The sequence below is a fragment of the Mesoplodon bidens genome (assembly GCF_964165515.1).
Source record: "Mesoplodon bidens genome assembly, chromosome: 9".
In the NCBI taxonomy this organism is placed as follows: Eukaryota; Metazoa; Chordata; class Mammalia; order Artiodactyla; family Ziphiidae; genus Mesoplodon; species Mesoplodon bidens.
In genome coordinates this window covers 54050803-54072124 of record NC_138166.1, presented here as the reverse complement: position 1 = coordinate 54072124, position 21322 = coordinate 54050803, and the positions used below count along the sequence as shown (strand labels likewise).

General features: G+C 36.6%; 1 long non-coding RNA gene across 1 annotated transcript; it reads left to right on the top strand.

The window, feature by feature from the left end:
* Nucleotides 1-2600: 2600 nt before the first annotated feature.
* On the top strand, nucleotides 2601-8243 carry LOC308622977. Its single transcript, XR_014016714.1, has 3 exons — nucleotides 2601-2732; nucleotides 4861-5011; nucleotides 7858-8243. It is a non-coding gene; the product is annotated as an uncharacterized lncRNA (long non-coding RNA).
* Nucleotides 8244-21322: the final 13079 nt, after the last annotated feature.

The following is a 21322-nucleotide window of genomic DNA, read 5'->3' as shown; positions in this document are numbered from 1 at the left end:
TACATATTTAAAGTGAGCAATTTGATGAGTTTCGACATCTGGATACACCTGCAGATCCTTCACCATGGTGTGGATAATGAGCATAAACACTACCTCCATCAGCTTCCTCGTTCCCCCTTATAATCCCTTCCTTCAGCCCTTCCCACCCACCCCTTCCACACCACCTCCATCCCCAGGCAACCACTGATCTTCTTTCTGTCACTGTAGATTAGTTTGCATTTCATAGAGTTTTATATAAATGGAATCACACAGTTTGTACTCTTTTTTTTCTGGCTATGTTCACTCACCATAATTATATCAAAGTGTAGTAGAGAAGAACAAACCTGACTCCATATTGGATCTATTCCTTTAGCTCTAACCCTTGTGCTTTGTTGCCTGTGCGTAGTCATGCTGGCTTTGCACCTTTGTAAAGGAATGTTGCCTCTACCCTGAAACACACATGCTAACCCATTCTCAAGGTTCTGACCTTTAAAGGTATAACACTTATTTGCAGAACAGAAAATAACACTTGCCTTGTTGGAGGTTTATAGGAACATTGTGTCCAGACCTACACTGACAGCTGCAAGAGCAAAGGATTCCTGCACCAAAAAGTTTGCAACAGCCAGCCACATCCCCTCACCTTTTAGTATAAAAGAAGCCTGAATTCTGACTTGAGTAAAATGGTTCTTTGGGACAGTAGTCCACCATCTTCTCAGTCTGCTGGCTTTCCAGATAAAGTCCCTATTTCTTTCCCCAACAAATCATAACTCCATTTATTGACCTGTCCTACAGTGAGCGGTATGAGCTTGGACTCTCTAACAAAGGTTCATCCAGTAGCCTATTCCTTTGTATTGCTGAGTAGTATTCTGTTCTATGAATAAACCTCAGTCTGTTTATCTGCTTACCTGTTGATGGATATTTGGGATATTTTGCGGTTTGGCTTATATTAATAAAGTTGTTCTGAATAAGATACCAGACTTTGTATGGGCACATTCTTTCATTTCTCTTAGGTAAATACAAGGACTGGAATAGCTAGGTCATGTGGTATGTATATATTTGACTATTTAAGAAACTACCCAACTGTTTTCAAAAGTGTTTGTGACATTTTACATTCTGATCAGCAGCACATGAGAGTTCTAGTTACTTCACAGCCTCATCATCACTTTGTATGATAAAAATTTTTTAATTTAAGAAATTCGAGGACAACTGGCCTTCTAGTGAGCAGGATGCATCCAGATCCCAGGGTGATGGTGGGGACTCATTGCTGGACCCCCAGGCCCATGGCTTTCTCCCCATTCACCTGCTGCCCATTTCTTGGCCCAGGGCTAGGGTGGGGACCCAGGACCTGGGCAACTTTTTCCCCCAAAGTCCCTGGGCCAGGGATGACCACCGGGGAGGGGAAGGGCTCCTCCCCAACACTCCTCCTGGCCCATGATGGACCAGCTCGGGCACTGGAATTCACTTTGAAGTTTCACTGATGGCTGACCTCAGCAGGCAAGCATATTTAGAAATTTTCACCAACTGAAAGACGTCCCTCCTGTATCACTTTGTCAGTCAGACACCTTTTGTGCATGGAGAAATTTTACTTTTTTATTTCCACTGCTACAATGAAGAAACATCAGTAAATTAGAGGAATAAAAATATAGTAATATTTTAAAAAAGAAATTCTGATCAGTATGTAGTGGCATCTCATTGTATTAATGACTAATAATATTGAGTATATATTTATGTGCTTATGTCATGTATTTTCTTTGGTATCCTGTCCATTCAGACCTTATATCTTGTATGGTAGACTATCTATTCAAACATTTTGCCCATTTTTCTTTCATTTTAAGAGTTATTTATACATTCAGGGTACAAGTCTTTTATTAGATATATGATTTGCAAATATTTTCTCCCAGTTGGCAGCTCATCTTTTAACCACTTTAACAGTGTCTTTCAAATAGCAGAAATACAGAATTTTGATGAAGTTCACAAAGATTTTCTCTTATGTTTTTCTCTAGAAGTTTTATAGTTTAATTTTTGTGTGTATGTGGTAAAAAACACCTATCGTGAGATTTACTCCCTTAACAAATTTCTGGGTGTTCAAGTACAGTATTGGTAACTGAAAGCACAGTGTTGTACAGCAGATCTCTGGAACTCTTTCTTCATACATGACTGAAACTATACTATTTAACAATATTCTGTTTTCCCTTCTTCCAGACCCTGCCAAATGTTACCAAATGCCAGTTTGTGTGCCTGATGCACAGGAAGACCAAACAACCCAAAACGTTGGCGTTTGGAGCAGAAAAAGGATTATTGCAGGGCCATACAAGGAGAACAGGTGGCTCGTGCTCAAAAAACCTGGAACTCCCTGAAGGGGTTCAGCAAAGCATTTTTAAAGGCAAGGTGAAGGAGGGGCATCTCAGGGTATGTGATCAGTTTGTGCAAAATTCTGATTGGTTGATGTTCAGGTAACAGGGTGGTGTCACAGGTGTTAACATTATCAATCCTTAAGTGTCAGAAGGTCTGGGGGCTATGTGCTCATGATCATCAAGTAGTTAATTCCTTCCATTTGGTGGTGGGCTTTAGCATCTGAAAAACTCAGGAAATATGCGTGAGATACTATTATCTGCTTACTCCAGAGAGAAGCTACAGCAGAGGATGTGGCGGAAGGGGGTCTGTCTCAGGAAGGCCCCCTTGGGTCCTGCTCAGTTACACAACCACCATTCTACTTTCTGCTTCTCTGAGCCTGACGACTTCAGATGTCTCATGTAAGTGGAATCATGCAGTATTTGTCCTTCTTTGACTGTATTATTTTACTTAGTATAATGTCCTGAAGTTTCTTTCATGTTGTAGCACGTGTCAGGATTTCCTTCTTTTTAAAATTCCATTGCATGTGTATACCACATTTGTGTTATCCATTGATGGACATTTAGGGTGTGCTGCAATGAACATGGGAGTGAAAATATCTTTTAAAATCCTATTTTCAATTTTTCAGGGTATATACCCAGAAATGGGATTGCTGGATCATATAGTAGTTCTATTTTTAATTTTTGGAGGAACTTCCCTGATGTTTTCCATAGTGGCTGCACCATTTTACATTCCCACCAACAGTGTATGTGTTTTAATTTATTCACATCCTCATCAACACTTGTTGTTTTCTGTTTTTTGGGATAATGGCTGTCATAACAGGTGTGAGGTGATAGCTCAGTGTGGTTTTTTTTTTTTTTTTTTTTTTTTTTTTTTTTTTTTTTGCGGTAGGCGGGCCTCTCACTGTTGTGGCCTCTCCCCTTGCAGAGCACAGGCTCCGGACGCGCAGGCTCAGCAGCCATGGCTCACGGGCCCAGCCGCTCCGCGGCATGTGGGATCTTCCCAGACCGGGGCACGAACCCGTGTCCCCTGCATCGGCAGGCGGACTCTCAACCACTGCGCCACCAGGGAAGCCCTCAGTGTGGTTTTGATGTGCATTTTCCTGATGAATAGTAATGTTAAGCATCTTTTCATCTACCTGTTGTCTATTTGTATGTCTTCTGTGGAGAAATGTCTTTTCAGGTCCCTTCTCATTTTTTAACCAAGTTATTTGTTTTTTTTGCTATTGAGTGGTAGGGGTTCCTCATATATTTTGGATATTAACCTCTTATCAAATAGATGGCTTGCAAAAAATTCTCCCACTCCATAAATTGTTTTCACTCTGTTGATTATTTCCTTCATGTGCAGAAGCCTTCTAGTTTGATGTAATCCCACTTGCCAGTTTTTTGCTTTTGTTGCCTGTGCTTTTGATGTCATATCCAAGAAATCATTGCCAAGACCAGTGTTATGAAGATTTTCCCCTTATGTTTCCTTCTAGGAGTTTTATAGTTTCAGGTTTTATATGTAAGTCTTCAATCCATTTTGAGTTGATTTTTGTGTATGACATAAGATAAGGATCCAATTTCATTCTTTTGCATGAGGATATCCAGTTTTCTCACTGCCATTTATTGTAGAGACTGTCCTTTCTCCATTGTGTAGTGTGGCAGCCTTGTTTGATTGAATACATGCGTGTTTATTTCTGTGATCTCTAATATATCTTTATTCCATTGGTCTATATGTCCGCCTTTATGCCAATACTATAGTATTTTGATTATTGAAGATTTATAATATGTTTTGAAGTCAGGAAGTGTGAGGCCTCTAGCTTTATTCTTCTTGAACAAGATTATTTGGGCTATTCTGGGTTCTTTGTGGTTCCATATGAATTTTAGGATTTTTTTTTCTATTGTGCAAAATATGCCATTGTAATTTTGATAAGCATTACATTAAATTTGTGGATTGCTTTGGGTAGTATGGACATTTAAACACTGTTAAGTCTTTCAATTCATAAACATGAGATGTCTCTCCATTTTTTTAATGTCCTTTAAAATTTCTTTCAGCAATGTTTTGTAGTTTTCAGTGTACAAGTCTTATACCTTCTTGGTTAACTCTCTTCCTGACCATTTTATTCTTTTTCATGCTATTGGAAATGGGAATGTTTTCTTTTTTTTTTAATTGAAGTATAGTTAATTTACAATGTTGTGTTATTTTCAAGTGTACAGCAAAGTGATGCATATATATATATATATACACACACATACATATATATATATATTCTTTTTCAGATTCTTTTCCATTATAGATTATTATAAGACATTGAGTATAGTTTCCTGTGTTATACAGTATGTCCTTATTGTTTACTTATTTTATATATAGTAGTGTGTATATGTTAATCCCAACCTCCTAATTTATCCCTCTCCCTTACCATTCCCCTTTGGTAACCATAAGTTTGTTTCCTAAGTCTGTAGGTTTGTTTCTGTTTTGTATATGTTCATTTGTATCATTTTTTTAGATTTCACATATAAGTGATATCATATGATATTCTCTGTCAAGGTTGAGAAACGTAAACAACCTACCACATACAGAAAAATACAAATAGCAATTTAGACAAAATGAGGTGACAGAGGAATAATATGTTTCTGAGGAAGGAACAAGCTAAAAACCCAGAAGAACTAAGTGACTTGAAAATAGGCAATCTCCCTGGGTATGTTTTCTTAATTTCCTTTTTGAATTGTTCATTGTTAAGTTTATAGAAACACAACTGATTTTTGTATATTGTTTTTGCACCCTGCAACTTTGCTGAATTTATTAGTTTGTAACTCTTTTTAAACTATATGAAAGAGATCAAATAAAATCATCAAAAGGGTAAATCCCTTTCTTGCTTGGAACTTTGAGAAAAACATGAATTGGATAACTTTTATAGGGACATCGAACAATATAATGGGAGGTGTCTTCAGTAGCAGTTTTATCAAAAGTTTCTTCATAGAGCCCGTTATTATATCAGCCCTCAATAAAAGCTGAGGACATAATGCTAAGTCATAGTACTGCAAAGACATTTCTATGATTGCTTGATTTCCAAGTATGACATGAACTGGAGGAAAACATGACAGTGTGACTTCCTTGTGTCCAGGACTGATAGGCTTATTTCTGAAGTCCACATTGCAGGGATAGAAAAAAAAAAAAGAACTTTATAATAAGTTGTGAAATTATACTCAAATACTAAAAATAAGTGTCTTTTCCACTTTCTATAGTATAATACTAAATATAATTACTTCTATATTAGCCTAAAATAACAAATATTTTATTGATTTACATGAATTTTTGAGGAACTTTGTGTAGAAGTCCATCTCAGTTAAGAAGAAGCTCTTAGTCTTAAAAATCTTAATTATAACCACAAGGTAGCAAAAATCTTTAAATGACTTACCATTTTGGAAACTCTTGTAACCTAAATTGTGAAACTCTCAATTTCTACTTTATATCTTTTAAAAAGGAGACCCAATTAAGAATCTTTATATAAAGCACTTCAGACAAAACTTCTTAAATGAGGTGTAAACACTAAACAGGAAGGTAAGCTATCACTGCAATAAGGAAACAAAATGAAACGTGTGTAAAAGTGTTAATAAGAATACAACAGGCTTCTACAATACTCAGGAGAGAGATGGGGGCTTATATATAGTCTTTTTCTTTTTAAATAAATGAAAAGAGGAATAGAAGGTAGGATAATCAAAATGGCTGGAACACAGCTCTTTAAAAATAAGTTTTCAATTTGCACAACTGAAGGAATAGCTTTATTTTCTCTAAACGCTGATGAGGAAATACAAGTAATAAAGCAGTAGGCAAAACAAAGTAGAAAATGTGAATGAAACAGAATGGTTTGCGTTTGGGATACTGAAATCAATCAGCTTGATTTAGTAAATTATTTTTGGGAAGCCAAACAGAACTTGAAAACAACAGTATTATTTTTAAAAAACAATTCATTTTATAACAAACAAAGCAAAGATTTATGTAGTGAATTCTACCTCAATATTTATTACTGACTAAATCTGAGTAAGTAAAAGAAGAGGGAAGGGATGCTGATGCTTTTTATGGGAAAATTAAAAATGATAATGATTAGTGGTGATACTTTGTCCCACTTTTCATCATGACTCATGAGCATGATCATTGTGGTCACATGCTCCTATGTGGCCTGCAAAATCTAAAATAGTTACTACCTGGCCCTTTATGGAAAAAGTTTTCTAATGCTTAGACTGATAGCACTTGAATTATCTTCCACCTGGTTGTTCCATCTGCAAGAGATACGGAATAAAAAGCATTAGTAGAAATGATTGTACGTACTTGATAATATTGGAGTCTAATATACATTTGTCATGACAATGAGCAACTTAGTAGTAGGAAAATGCCTTTTTAAGGGTTTGTTGCTGCAAGAGTATAAATTCCTCTTGTTTGATAGTTTGATTTCCAAAATTCAGTAAAGAGAAATAGTATTTTATTCTTCTTTCCCAGTGATCTCAAAATCATTTTCAACCATTAATTAAGCCTCATTGCAAATATTATCCCGATTTTACAAATACAAAAATGAGAGCAGTGAGAACTCAGATTACTTTTTTAGAATCATGTGGTAAAATGATAGAGGGATTGGGAACAAAACAGTTCTCACAAGTCAGTATTTTATCCCTTTGATTATTCTCCAGCTCCAGCACACGGTTTAAATGCTTTTAGAAATGTTTCCATTTCTTCTTTTTTTTTTTTTCGCCTCTTGGGATAAGTGTAAGAAGAATACTCACCTGGGACATTGTGACTATTTCAGCCATTACAATCAAACAAACCTGCAAACGAAAACTTGACCAACACCTCATTCACATTCTTAATCATCCCTAGAATTTAGGAGTCAGGTGAGGACCAAGTAAAACAAAACATACAGTTTCAAAGGAAATTAGAATTATTTGCCATGGAATAAAGGAGGAATTTAATAAGGCTTAAAATGCGCTAAAACTGCTCTTTCATTCCTTTCGGAAGTGTCAGTGCATTGGTTGAAGCCAAAAAAACATCAAAGTATACTGAGTTGTTCGGCAAGGAGACATGGTTTCATAATTTTCATTTCATTCTGCAAGAGTAGAATCACCAAATCACTAAGGTGAGAGAAAGAAGAGCCTGAAGGATTATGCCTCTTCTTGAGACTGAAGCAATTATCTCTCAATATCTGAAATTCTGCTTCTTTGTCAGAGCACAGTGCAAAGGCTGAGTCCTCCATGAAGTTTGCTTTGGCTTTGGAAGGCTTATCACACCTTCCTCTATGCTCTCTTACAATTCTGTTGAACCTCTATCACAGGGGTTCTGAGTGTGGCCCCGGGACCAAGCAACATGCGTATCACCTGGAAGCTTGTTAGATGTGCAAATTATCAGACTCCTCACAGGCTTTCTGAGTCAGAAACTCAAGGGGTGGGACTCAACAGTCTATTTGTTAACAAGTCCCCCAGGTGCTCCCAATGCCCACTGAAATTTGAGAACCATGGCTTTGACAGCTTGTATTTCATTTGTGTTTTGTTGTAGCTTGCAACAGTTCCTCCAAGGGCTCTCCAAGGCTGCAGGTATGTCCATTTATTTATTTTTTTAATCTCGAATTCCTCGTATTGCTAAGACCATAGAGTTCATAGTATTTTGCATTCAGTATTCACTCAAAGGATGTTTGCTGTTAAATTGATATCACACTTTGGTGTTTCAGTATATCATGTTAGTTGTATTTATAAAATATATACTACTGGATCATTTTCCTGGGAAAATAGCATAGTACTTGAGATAATAATATTGCATATTTTCTCTGATCAGATGAACTCTAAAAAAAAACTAATGTAGGTTTTCAAAGTTTGGTGTTCCTTGTACCATTCTCAGAGAAGGTTCCTTAGTGATTCTGCTATGTGCTTCTTATCCTCTTGGTGAAAGTGTAATGATTGAGTGCAAGCTTTGAAATCAGATCGATAGGACTTGTATCCCAGCTCTGCTACTTTTTCTCTGGGCTTATTCAAGTTACTTAACCTTTTTTATGCTTGAGTTTCTATCTGAAAAATTGGGTATCATGCTCATTTTGCTAAGTTGTTATGAGGTTTAAAAATACTGTCATGTTGGGCTTCCCTGGTGGCGCAGTGGTTGAGAGTCCGCCTGCCGATGCAGGGGACACGGGTTCATGCCCCGGTCCGGGAAAATCCCACATGCCGCGGAGCGGCTGGGCCCGTGAGCCATGGCCGCTGAGTCTGCGCGTCCAGAGCCTGTGCTCCGCAACGGGAGAGGCCACAGGGGTGAGAGGCCCGCGTACCGCAAAAAAAAAAAAAAAAAAATACTGTCATGTCAAGCAATCAATAAACATTTGCTGTTATTTAATTACTGGTTTTATTATTAACTTGAGAAAAGAACAAATATACATTTTCTACAGTGAATAATCATAGCACGCTCAGCTGATTATTCTGAAAGTACTGCATAATTGCTTTACTATGAAAGAACATAATATTTCTATGCTAGGGAAAAAATGTCTGGACAATGGTTTATTCTCTAAATTGTCCAATTGATGAAATTACTATTTTCTAAAGAACTGAGTTGTTACAAATGCCCTTGAAAGAGACAACATGCTGTTTGAGAAAGAACAGTAGACTTGAAATCAGAAGGCCTGGGTTAGAGTCCTAGTTCACTTCTGGTTATGGTTAGGATTTGAGTTTAGGTGACAAATCAAGGTGCAAGTTACTTAGCAAATCTGAACTTCAATTTTCCACCTCCATAAAATAAAAGCAATAGTAATTTGTAAACTAGTTAATTTCATAGAATTGGTAAAAGAAATGAAGAAATCATAAACATAAAAGTTGTTTATAAAATGTAAAGCAGTACATAAATACAAGGTACAAAAACACCTTGCTATCGCTATTATTATAGTTATTATAAAATTGAGGTTCTCCACTGCTCATTATTTGCTAGTCTCTTGTGTTATATGGACGTGGTTTGCTGTTAGAGTGCCAAGTGAGAATAAATTGAGTAATATTCTTTCTTAAATTTATTTTTTAAATTTAATTATTTTATATTGGAGTATAGTTGGTTTACAGTGTTGTGTTAGTTTCAGGTGTACAGCAAAGTGATTCAGTTATACATATATATATATATCCACTCTCTTTCAGGTTCTTTTCCCATATAGGTTATTATAGAATATTGAGTAGAGTTCCCTGTGCTATACAGTAGGTCTGTATAGCAGACCTATTGTTGATTACCTATTTTATATATAGTAGTGTGTGTGTATATGTTCTATTGTCTAGAACATATTGTTGATTATCTATTTTGAATACAGTAGTGTGTATATGTTCATCCCAAACTCCTAATGTATCCCTTTCCACCATGTTCTTGTCGATGTAGTCATATCCGCTAAGAATGGGGTTCAGAACTTTGAAACATTTCACATGTGCTCATAAAACACTATTGGACACAAATGACTTCTGCTCTGACAGCTGACCCTGCTTGGATTTAAATTGGTGTCCATGAGGCGTGTGGCATTGCACTATATCATTCAGGGCTATCAGAGTCTCTGCCTTTGAAGAGAAAATGTATTTTCTGGCTTACTGTCACTACAGTCCTAGTTAATCAGTTCCCTGGTGCTTCTCTTTTATGACTCCAGGCTGTGCAGTAGTTCTGCCGCAAAACTACTTTCTCACAGGCCTTTTGATTTTATTTGAAGTTTTCATGCTTATGCTTGAGTTTTCTATTTCTTAATATTTATGAATGGCCCCACAAACTTGATGGCAGTTTTATAATCAGCCAAGAAATCCCCCAGGATATCTGATCTGGCTGTTTTTCTAAAAGAACAACCACCACTAACCCCTCTCCTTTGCTTACTCTGGAGGTTCAATCAACAGAACCATAAGACGCATGCCTAAAGTTTGGAGCTTCTCTTGCTTTTTAGATTGAGGGTTAGAGATAGATCCAACGTAGCCACTGGATATACTTAAGGTGATACATACATCAAGGGAAGTTTCTCTAGAAAGGCAGACAGAAGGATAAGCTTGGCTCCCTAGGGTATAAGACCTTGATAAAGAGTGATCTCAGCCATTGAAAATCCAGCTCAGGGTTGAAGTAAATTCCAAAACCCAATTGGGATGGAGTGTCTTGACCTGGATACAAAGGAATGAAGAGAACATAGGCTGTGCACCCAGGGATAATACAGTATTTGAAATACAGAAAAGCATGAGAGGACAAATGAAAGTAATATTAATATAACCATGTTGTATATTATGTTTCTTCTGTATACTTCTCTGTATCTTCCAGATTTTGTGTGGTGGACATGTATTATTTTTGTCAACAGGACAAATGTGCTGTGAGATATCTGAGGAAATAGTGTAACTTCTTACAAGCTTCTTTCCTTCTCCATCCTTGTATTTCCAGAGGCTAGTATAGTGCCTGGAATGTTGTAGGCACTCAATAAATATTTGCTGAATGGAAGAATTAATTCATCTTAAAAAATGTTGCAGAGAAGTATGTCTCATATGACCATGAATATATTAAAAAGAAAAATATAATGAAATGGGTAACATTACAATATGTGTGAAGTCATTGGATGGTTTTGGTCACATAAGTGATATAATGTGAATAATATTTTACAAAAAGATCACTTTGGATACTGTGCAGAAGTGACCTTTGGGGAAAAAAGCAGAAATGTTTGTCCAATTAGAAAGCTATTCTATATGATAAGTGTGAACCGAAGTGTTTGGTAAGGAATGGCTGCTGTTAATTGTATTTTGGCGTAGCACTACAGTTCTTGTTAGCAGATTGGACATAGGCTGTGGGCAACAGAGAGTGGTAAAAAATGACTGCAGGTTTTTTGGCGTGAGCGGCAGAAGCAATGATTTATCATTTCTTGAGAAGGAGAATAGTGGCGGGGAGGATGTCTGGGGGGAAGGGGAGAGTACATAATTCTCTTTTGGTCATAATACATGTGAATTTTCCATTATATATAAAAGATGCTCAGTTAATACAAATCTTATTTATTTATACAAATCTATATGGTTTAAGAGCGAAATCAGAGCTGAAGATATAATTTATACGTTGTACTGTCATTAAATATCTATACACTTAAACCATGGGACAGGGTGATTCTGCAGATATAGATATGTGTATACACACACACACACACACACATACATATATACATAAAGTGAGGGGAGAGAGAAGGAAGGAAGGAGGGAGGGGAGGGGAAGGGAAGGGAAGAGAGGGAAAATGATGCAGGTGGGTGAGAGGTTAAATGCAGAAGTAGTATCCTGAAAGAGCAAAAAAGGATAGGATCCAGGGGCTGAGAAAAATGTTTGGATTTACAAAAGATTAGAGACAGTACCTTTTATAAGCATGGGAGAGAAAGGAGATTATTTACACACACATGTAGGGAGGCCAATAGACAGATTAGGTGATTAGAAGATTGTCTAACCGAGAGGGAGTGAGGAGTGAAGGAAGTGTATCTGCAGTTTGGATAAAGAGAAGGTCTGAAATAATATCTTAGCATGTGGGAGAACCAACTGACTATGACTAGACACATGCTGAGGGTCTACTTGAGATTTGTGCTTAAAAATATTAGGTGAAATCAGTCAGCAAGGTTGAGTGCTTTTCCTTAACAATTCTCTGATGCTCAGGTGCAGGTGTGGAATAGGCAGACAGTTGGATTTAACCAGGGCTTACATTCTGTAAAATGAGTATGATGGAGTGAGAACAAGAGAATGGAGGGGATATGAAAAGGAGTGATTTACAATCATAGTGAACACCCTACTTTACTGTATAATGTGAAAATTTCTCATGTTGATCCATATTCTTATAATGTTATAAGAATATATCTAAATCAATTTATAATATATCCAAAGCATCCCATCAATGCATAATCATTCTTTGATGTCTGTCAATATCGACGACGTCTTCTTTTTGTACTAGAACTCTTCGCACCTTCAAACATGTAAAAACTGCTATGAAAAAGCGGAGGTTGCTTTTTCCTGTGCTTATTTCAATAAAAGTTAGTGACCTCTGTTGCTGGGTACCAGGAACATTTTCTCTACAATCAGTTTGACCAATGATTTTCAAAATTACTTTGTTCTTGAGTTCGAAGGTACCACTTTCTCTCCTTCAGTCCAGAATTTGGTCCTGCGAAAAATCCGGAAGGATGCGCTGAGAGGGAACACATTGAGAAAAATGCTGTTCTTGTCTCGGGAAGGAATCCTGTCCCCTCATGGGACCCAACAGTGTTCCCTTTGGGTTTGGGCTTGTGGCTGGCCCTACCTCTCAGCCTTCTCTTTTCAGCTACAATGAATGTTCTGGTCCAGCTGCCACAGGAAAGCACATTTTACTAGAGAAAACCAAATCCTTGACAGTTGACAAGAAGACTCACAACCCCGGCAATTGATGATAGGATAACATGTGGCTGACTTCATAAAATGGCTGCAGTCAGACAAAAATGTGCCGACTGTTAGGAAATGAAATGTAATAAACCAGCTACAGAGATAGATTTAGAACACCATAATGTAAGGAGAAACAGGAAGCCACGAAGGGAAAGTGGCCGGGCCATTAGAAAGCTGAGTATTCAAGCTCTCATTAGACTTGGCTGCGGTCGATGTTCCCAGGTTAGTGGTACGAACTGTTTAAGGACTGTTCAAGTTGACTCAGTTTTATTTAGGGGCCTTTTTTTCCTTCTTATAGCAGTATACTATTGTAAAGAAGGATTCTAACATTTCAGAAGTGCCCTTTTCCCTTTATAGCCAAACTTGAACTCCTTTTAGTGTCTGCTTGAAGCTTTGGGAGGTGTACTAATAACTCTTTTAGGTCACTAAGCAAACATTTAATTAATTAACATTGTTGAGCCAGGGGAAAGAGCCACGAATATGTGTTGATCAAAAGCAGGTCGGGCTGTAGGGTTTCGGTTCCCTCTAAAGTGACCAGGGATGTGGACAATTCCCATGTTTGTGTGACATTTGTCCTGGACAACAGAGATTGTCCTGTTGGGACAAGTCAGTCTTCTGTTCGCCTGATGCCACAGCATGACATTTCACAGCGTGAAGGTGGAAGGAAAACCCTTCTGCATAAAGAAGGCAATAAACAAGCGGAGGAACTAGGGAGTTCTTAATCTCCCTCTGGCAGCCCAAGTAAAGTGAATTGTAAAAGCCTGACTTGGAGCCACACTGTTTTGAATGTAAAGACAAGGCCCAAATGTTCTGAATTTACTCCTAGGGAACGCTCAATCCAGCTGACTGTAACATATGGAATTTAATAAAGTAAAAGAAAGTTATCTAATCACACCTCCTGCTGCTTTTTTATATTATCAAAATGAAAATAGGCTTAATTTGGTGTTATTGTAATCGAATTCATTACAATATCCAAACATGTTTTATGCTTTTTCCCCCTTGGATATTATATTGCCACTGAGTGTATGGATGGGAAGGAGGTAAAATGCTCTCTTGTTGAAGGCAGATTAACTAATTCTCGACACTGAGGTACTGTTCAACAAACTTCACAGATGGCAATTTATAAAAGGGTCATTTCAAATGGAAATATGATGGTTAAACTGAGTTCTCTTATTTAATAAAGAGTTTACTAGATGATTTTATATACAAGCTTGTTATTAACCCAACATAAGGAGTTGTTTTTCATGAACTCGTTGTAAGTGCGAAAGAATAAATTTGTAATTATCAAACAATTGCTATGAGCCCTGGTCTGCTAGGAGCTATGTGGGCTTCCTCACATGATAGGAGTGTGCTCTCTGCCTATGAGGCTGGTCAACTAGACAAAGGAAGTACGTCAGAAACTGAGCCTTAAAGAATACAGAGGACAATAGAAGTGTCAGTCATGAGAGTTCAGAGAGTGAATTCAAGCTGTTCCTTTGCTTGAATTTGTGTTATATTACCCCTTAAATAGAGAATTTAAGTTTTCCAACTTCCTGTATGGTGATTTCTCGTATCTCTCATTTGCCTTTTTGAAGATTGTGATGAGCTGGGTTTCATTAAGAATAGGTGAAGAAAGATCATTAATTCAGGATAATCAGGCTGGCTCATCGGAATGTACTAAAGATAACAAGCTGATGCTTGTAGAAAACTTGTGTTTAACATACAATATAGAAATAGGAAGTGATATGTATATGCTGTATTCTAAATTTCCCAAATGATGATAGAATAGGCTGTTGGCTAAAAATGTTAAGCGTGAAAAGGGTGGTGATATATTCCCAGATAGAAAATTGCCTGTAATGCATAATACAAACCATCAGTCAATACAGGGAAGACTTCCATACCTGAGAAAATGGGTGGGATATGCTTATAGACAAAGGGGCAAGGCACACCATCTGTCTACAGAATGAGGTTGATTGCTCGATTCCCGATTGTTAATTTATGTATCAGGTAATGACCAATTGAGGGAAGAGCAACTCCAAAATGGAACAGAGACACAGACCACAGCCAGTTCAGAAGTCTGTAAGGAGGCTTCTTAACTTCTCTGGTCCTTGTCTAGGTGCTGTGGGTTGACGCTTGTTTGGACTTGCCATATTTTGTTTGTGTGTTGTGGGTTAGGATAGGACATTTCTCCTTTGAGTCAATAATTAGAATAAAAAGATCATATGACATCTTCCTCTCCTTCCTCACATCCCTTGATTTGTGTTGGGGAGTTGTTATTCTCCCAGTCAATAGAGTGTGGTGCCCTCCTTCTAGAGGAGCCTGACTTTGCCTTTTTTCTTGGTTCTTAAGTAGTCTTGGGATATAAGGATTAGTTATTTACCCTAGATAGGACTTTGGAAATTCAAACCCCACACAGTATTTTAGGATTTATATTCATGGAGAAAGAAGTGACCACAGAGTAGGACTGATGAGGAGAATAGAATATTGTCTCTCAGTCAAGATAAAGCATGGTCAAGTTATCAGTAACCCACAGAGTATTTGAATATGAAATAGGAATAATATCTCCTTCTAATTCACTCTCAGAGCACTGCTATCTAACTGCAAGCCCTAAGCATACTGATGGAAGGGATTGCTAGCAGAGTAGCCTCAAAAGCGAGATGGGAAAATGTTCTCAATAGTTAATAATAATTCCTTATATCTCAATGGAACTCTAAAATTTCAAGTAAGCTTCCACATATGCTATTTTATTTGATCATCAGTACAACCTCTGAACTGTGAAATAAATCCAAGTGGTAGGAAAAGTGCACCCACCCACTATTCCCTCAAACAGCTCATGATCTGTATGAGACAATATCAGTCCAGTCCATATTATATTGGACATCAATAACTCATTCATTGCTTTTCTAAATCAATAGCAATATCTGTGGCACTGTATTTTATTAGATTAGGGTGGCCACATACAGACATACTCTTCTAGAAACCAAGGACTGAAGATAGAAATTAAATTACACAGGACCACAAAGCAATTAGAAAGTGAGCTGAAATTAGAACTCAAAATTCTTACTCTTATCCTAATGCTGACAAGAAAGATGGTCTCTGCTAATTATTTAATAAAGAGGAAGTCTGAGCTTCTGTATATATACATATATATATATATATATATGTCTCTCTCTATATATATTTGTGATGGACACTGACCACATCCTTCTCAATTCAATATTTAACTACACAGTAGAATATGATACTTAATTTAAAATTATCATTGACATCCCAGTCAGCATGTGGCATTCTTCTTTTCTCACTTTAGATCACTTCATTCTGAAAGTATAAAAAAAGACCAGAGGCAGCAGTAAGACTTAACTGGACACATTTTCAAGTCAATGATGCACTGGATTTCAACAGTTTTTCTCTTGTAATCACAAGTTTGTACTAGCACTTTAAATGTAAGGATATTAGCTGAATGGCATAGGGAAGATAAATTGTCCTCAGGTGCCCTTGCTGGCATGACAAAGGAGTTATTTTAGAAAGAACTTTTTATATCAAAGCCTTTTCAAAGAGCTAGTTCAGGGAACCATTTGGTATTTACAAAACTAGTATTTCTAAAACTGCAAGGCTCACATTCTATTAAAAAGAATTCTCACTTCTCAAAAATTTAAAGAACCCCTAGAATGCTAAATGCAACGCTCTTTTAAGTAGATGAAACGGACCAGCAGTGGAGAAAAAGCTGCAGCATGATCCAGTGGAAAGCTGTGGTCACAAGCTCTGGCTCTATCACTCTCTAGGTGTGTGACCTTGAAAAGGAAATAATGTTTTGACCTCAGTTTCCTCATCTGAGATCAAATGAGGTTGGACTGTATCACATGCAAACACCATTTCCATTTTAGTAACCTATGGTCATAAAACCTGTATTTTATAGTATTACGTATTTGGATTTGACTCCCTCACCAGCCTCACCAAATAAGGTTGTTTTAGCATTTCTACCCAGATTTCACTGAACACGTTTCTTCTCCTTTTTCCCAACAGACCTTAGCCTTTTGAAAAGTTCACCCATGTATTTCTGGAGGTTCCTGGGGGCGTCTTGCACATGCTTATGAATAAATCTCAGTGTGCCCAGCGGCCAGAGCTCCCCGCCGAGCCTCTGTCAGGGGCACTCAGCTCCACCACACCCACCAAAGCTTTGCTACTGCTCTGCTGGCCAATAGCCACCTTATCCAGACGCTGTCCCCTGGAACTCCCGAACCGTAGACCTTTGAGATGCAAACACTGTGCTATATTTCCCACAGTCTCACTGCATCAGAACCAGTTTAGAAACGCATTTGCCTCCTGGCTTTAGCTCCAGTCATGGGACTGAACTGTGGATAAAGGCTGGAACGTCTTTATTTTCCTTAGTCACAGAACCCACACAGAAATCTCCTCCTCACCAATCCCTTTTCCTCTTAAGCAAATCATCAGTGTCTAGATTCCTGAGAGGTTGTGGACCCCACAAAAGCCATCTCAATTTCGGCCAAGTCAAGGCTTCTCTTTTACTGTACATTCACAAATATTTGTTGGTGAGAATTAATATTTTAGAATGGTGCAGAACACCTCCTGCAACAATTAACTGCCGTCTTTTTAATAAAAGGGGGGGAGCAGTTAGCACGAGGACACGTGCCTTCAGATTAGAAGTGTCTTCTTCTTGGAGCACATTGATTTTCCTGTGAAAAGGTCTTTCATCTAATGTTTACTCTTAGGACACTAAATTGTCTGAGTGATATGGGTTGCCACCGTCAAGTAGATGTTCATAATTGTGATTTTAAAAAGAGGAGGTAATACTAATATTGGTATTGATTTAGAAAGGCAATGAATGTTATTAATGTCCAATATATTGATAATATGGACTGATACTGTCTCACACATATTATGAGGTGTTTTAGGCAAGCAAGGAATAATGGGTGCACTTTTCCTATCATTTATATTCTACAGTTCAGAGGTTGTATTCACAATCAAATAAAATAGTGTATGTGGGAGTTTACTTTAAATTTTAGAGTTCCATTGAGATATAAGGAGTTATTATTATTATTTTTATTATTAACCACTGAGAAACTGTTCCCATCTAGCTTATGAGGCTACTCTGCTAGCCATCCCTTCCATCAGTATGGCTTAGTGGAAAGAGTTTGGGATTTGCAGTCAGACATGTGGGATCAAATCTTGACTGCACCACTCACTGTATAGCAGAGCAAGTTATTTACAGTCTGAACCAATTTTCTCAGCTATTAAATGGAGATAATAATGCATAACTTGTAAAGCTTCTCTGAAGATTAAATGAGCCAATATATGTAAAGTACTTGGTACAGTAAGCCTTAACATATGTCATATCTGAAGGAGCTCTTTTCCATAATGATTGGTTTCTTCTAGATTGTCACTACTTCTTAGGATACAGGGAGTGCAAAATGTTACTGTGTGACATTTATTGTGAAAGTAAATTTACTTCTCTGGTCTTTAGTTAGCTTAATAGAAAAATATGAAATTTGGCTCCAAATGATTTCTAAAGTACCCTGGAGCTCTAAAATTAGTGATTCCATAATTTTTAAATGTTTCATTCATTAGTTAAATCATATTACCTTTTCTCTTTGATACCTGTCAAATTCACTTTAAAAACTATTATCACACTTCATTTATTTCCTAATAAATTTCTGACAGCATGAATTAGACATTCAAGGACCCCACTGAGTTTTGTTAAATTAAGCCTACATAATGCTAAGTGGGGTCTGAAGAAATAAAATCTTGTATTATGGTTATCACACATATTATTTAGTGAGGGATCATATGGAGTTTCCAGATGGTACTTATTTTTAGTGGGAGGTGATAATTAGCTTAATTCTATCTATCAGGCAATGCACTATATGTCCTTTCCTCACTTATTTTCATTGCTCTATATATGCAAAAAATCAACTGACTACAATCAATAATTTTCTTTTTTATTGAATATAGTTGGTGTACATGTTATGCTAGTTTCAGGTGTACAACATAGTGATGCAACATTTAAATGCATTAAAGATGATCACCACAATAAGTGTAGTAACCATCTGTCCCCATACAAAGTTATTACAGTTTAGTGACCTTCTTATGGTGTATATTACATCCCTGTGACTTATTTATTTTATAACTGGAAGTTTGTATCTCTTAATCCCCTTTACCTATTTTGCCTAATTCCCCAGCCCTCTGGGGAGTTCTCTGTATCTGTGAGTATGTTTTCGTTTTGTTTTGTTTTATTTTTTAGATTCCACATGTAAGTGAAATTGTAGGGTATTTTTCTTTGTCTGACTTATTTCACTTAGCATGATACCCTCTAGATCCATCAATGTTGTCACAAATGACAAAATTTCATTGTTTATGGCTGAGTAATATTCCATTGTGTGTGTGTATATCTATATCTATACACACCAGTTCTATATCCATTCATCTATCAATGGATACCTAGATTGCTTCCATATCTTGGCTATTATAAATAATGCTGCAATTAATATAGGGGTGCACATATCTTTTTGAATTAGCGTTTTTGTTTTCTTCAGAAAAATATCCAGAAGTTGAATTACTGGATCATATGGTAGTTCTGTTTTTAATGTTTTGAGGAATTTCCATACTGTTTTCCATAGTGACTGTACCAATTTACATTCTGACAAATAGTGTATTAGGGTTCCTTTTTCTCCACATCCTCACCAGCACTTGTTATTTGTCCTTTATTTGATGATAGCCATTCTGACAGATATGAGGTTAAATCTCATTGTGGTTTTGATTTGCATTTCCCTGATGATTTATGATGTTAAGTATATTTTCACATATGTGTTGGCCATCTGTGTGACTTCTTTGGAAAAATGTCTTTTCGGGTCTTCTGCCCATTTTTTAATCAGATTGTTTCTTTTTTTGGTATTGAGTTATATGAATTCTTTATGTATTTTGGATATTAACCTTTGGATATTCACCTTATTAAATATATTGTTTACAAATATATTCTCCCACTTAGTTGGCTGCTTTTTGTTTTGCTGTGCAAAATCTTTTTAATTTGTTGTACTCCCATGTGTTTATTTTTGCTTTTGTTTCCCTTACCTGAGGAGATATATCCAAAAAAATATTGCTAAGACTAATGTGAAAGAGTATATGTCTATGTTTTCTTTTGTCTATGTTTTCTTTTAGGAGTTTGATGGTTTTGAGTCTTACATTTAACTCTTTAATCTATTTTGAGTTTATTTTTGTATATGGTGGGAAAGAGTGGTCCAGATTCATTCTTTCTCATGTAGCTGTCTGGTTTTCCCAACACCATTTAATGAAAAGGTTTTCTTTTTCCCATTTTATGTTCTTGCCTCCTTTTTCATAGGTTAATTGACTATATAAGCATGAGTTTATTTCTGGGCACTCTACTCTGTTCCATTGATCTATTTGTCTGTTTTGTGCCAGTATCATACTGTTTTGATTACTGTGGCTTTGTAGTATAATTTGAAATCAGGAAGTGTGATACCTCCAGCTTTGTTTTTCTTTCTCAACTTTGCTGTGGCAAATTGGGGTCATTTGCGTTTCCATAAAAATTTTATAATTATTTGTTTTAGTTCTTTAAAATATACCATTGGTATTTTGATAGGGATTGCATTGAATCTGTAGATTGCCTTGGGTAATATGTATATTTTAACAATATTAATTCTTCCAATCCATGAGCATGGTATAGCTTTCCAATCATTTGTCTCATCGTAAATTTATTTCATCAATGCCTTATAGGTTTCAGAGTATAGGTCTTTCACCTCTTAGGTTAGATTTATTCCTAGGTATTTTATTCTTTTTAATGCAACTATAAATGGGATTGTCTTTTAATTTCACTTTCCAGTAGTTTGTTACTATTGTATAGAAATGCAACAGATTTCTGTGTGTTAATTTTTTTATCCTGTGATTTTGATGAATTCATTGATTAATTCTGAAAGTTTTTTTATGGAATCATTAGTGTTTTCTATATATAGTATTATGCAATCTGCAAAAGGTGACAGTTTTACTTCTTCTTTGCCAATTTGGATTCCTTCTATTTCTTTTTCTTGTCTGATTACTGTGGTTAGGACTTCCAGTACTATGATGAATAAAAGTGGTGAGAGTGGGCATCCTTGTTTTGTCCTGATCTTAGAGGAAATGCTTTCAGCTTTTTACCATTGAGTATGATGTTGGCTGTGGATTTGTAATACATGACATTTATTATGTTGAGGTATGTTCCCTTCATACCCATTTTGTTGAGAGGTTTTATCGTAAATGGATGGTAAATTTTGTCAAAAGCTTCTTCTGCACCTACTGAGATGATTATGTGATTTTTATTCTTCATTTTGTTAATATGGTGTATCACACTAATTGATTTGCAAATATTGAACTGTACTTGCATCCTTGAGATAAATTCCACTTGATCATGTTGTATGATCCTGTTAATGTTTTGTTGAATTCATATTGCTAATATTTTGTTGAGGATGTTTTTGTTCATCAGTGATATTGACCTGTAATTTTCTTTTTGTGTGTGTATCGTCTTTGTCTGGTTTTGGTGTCAGGGTGATGCTGGCCTCTTAGAGTTCAGAAAACTTCTGGAATAGTTTGAGAAGAATAGGTATTAACTCTTTTTTAAATGTTTG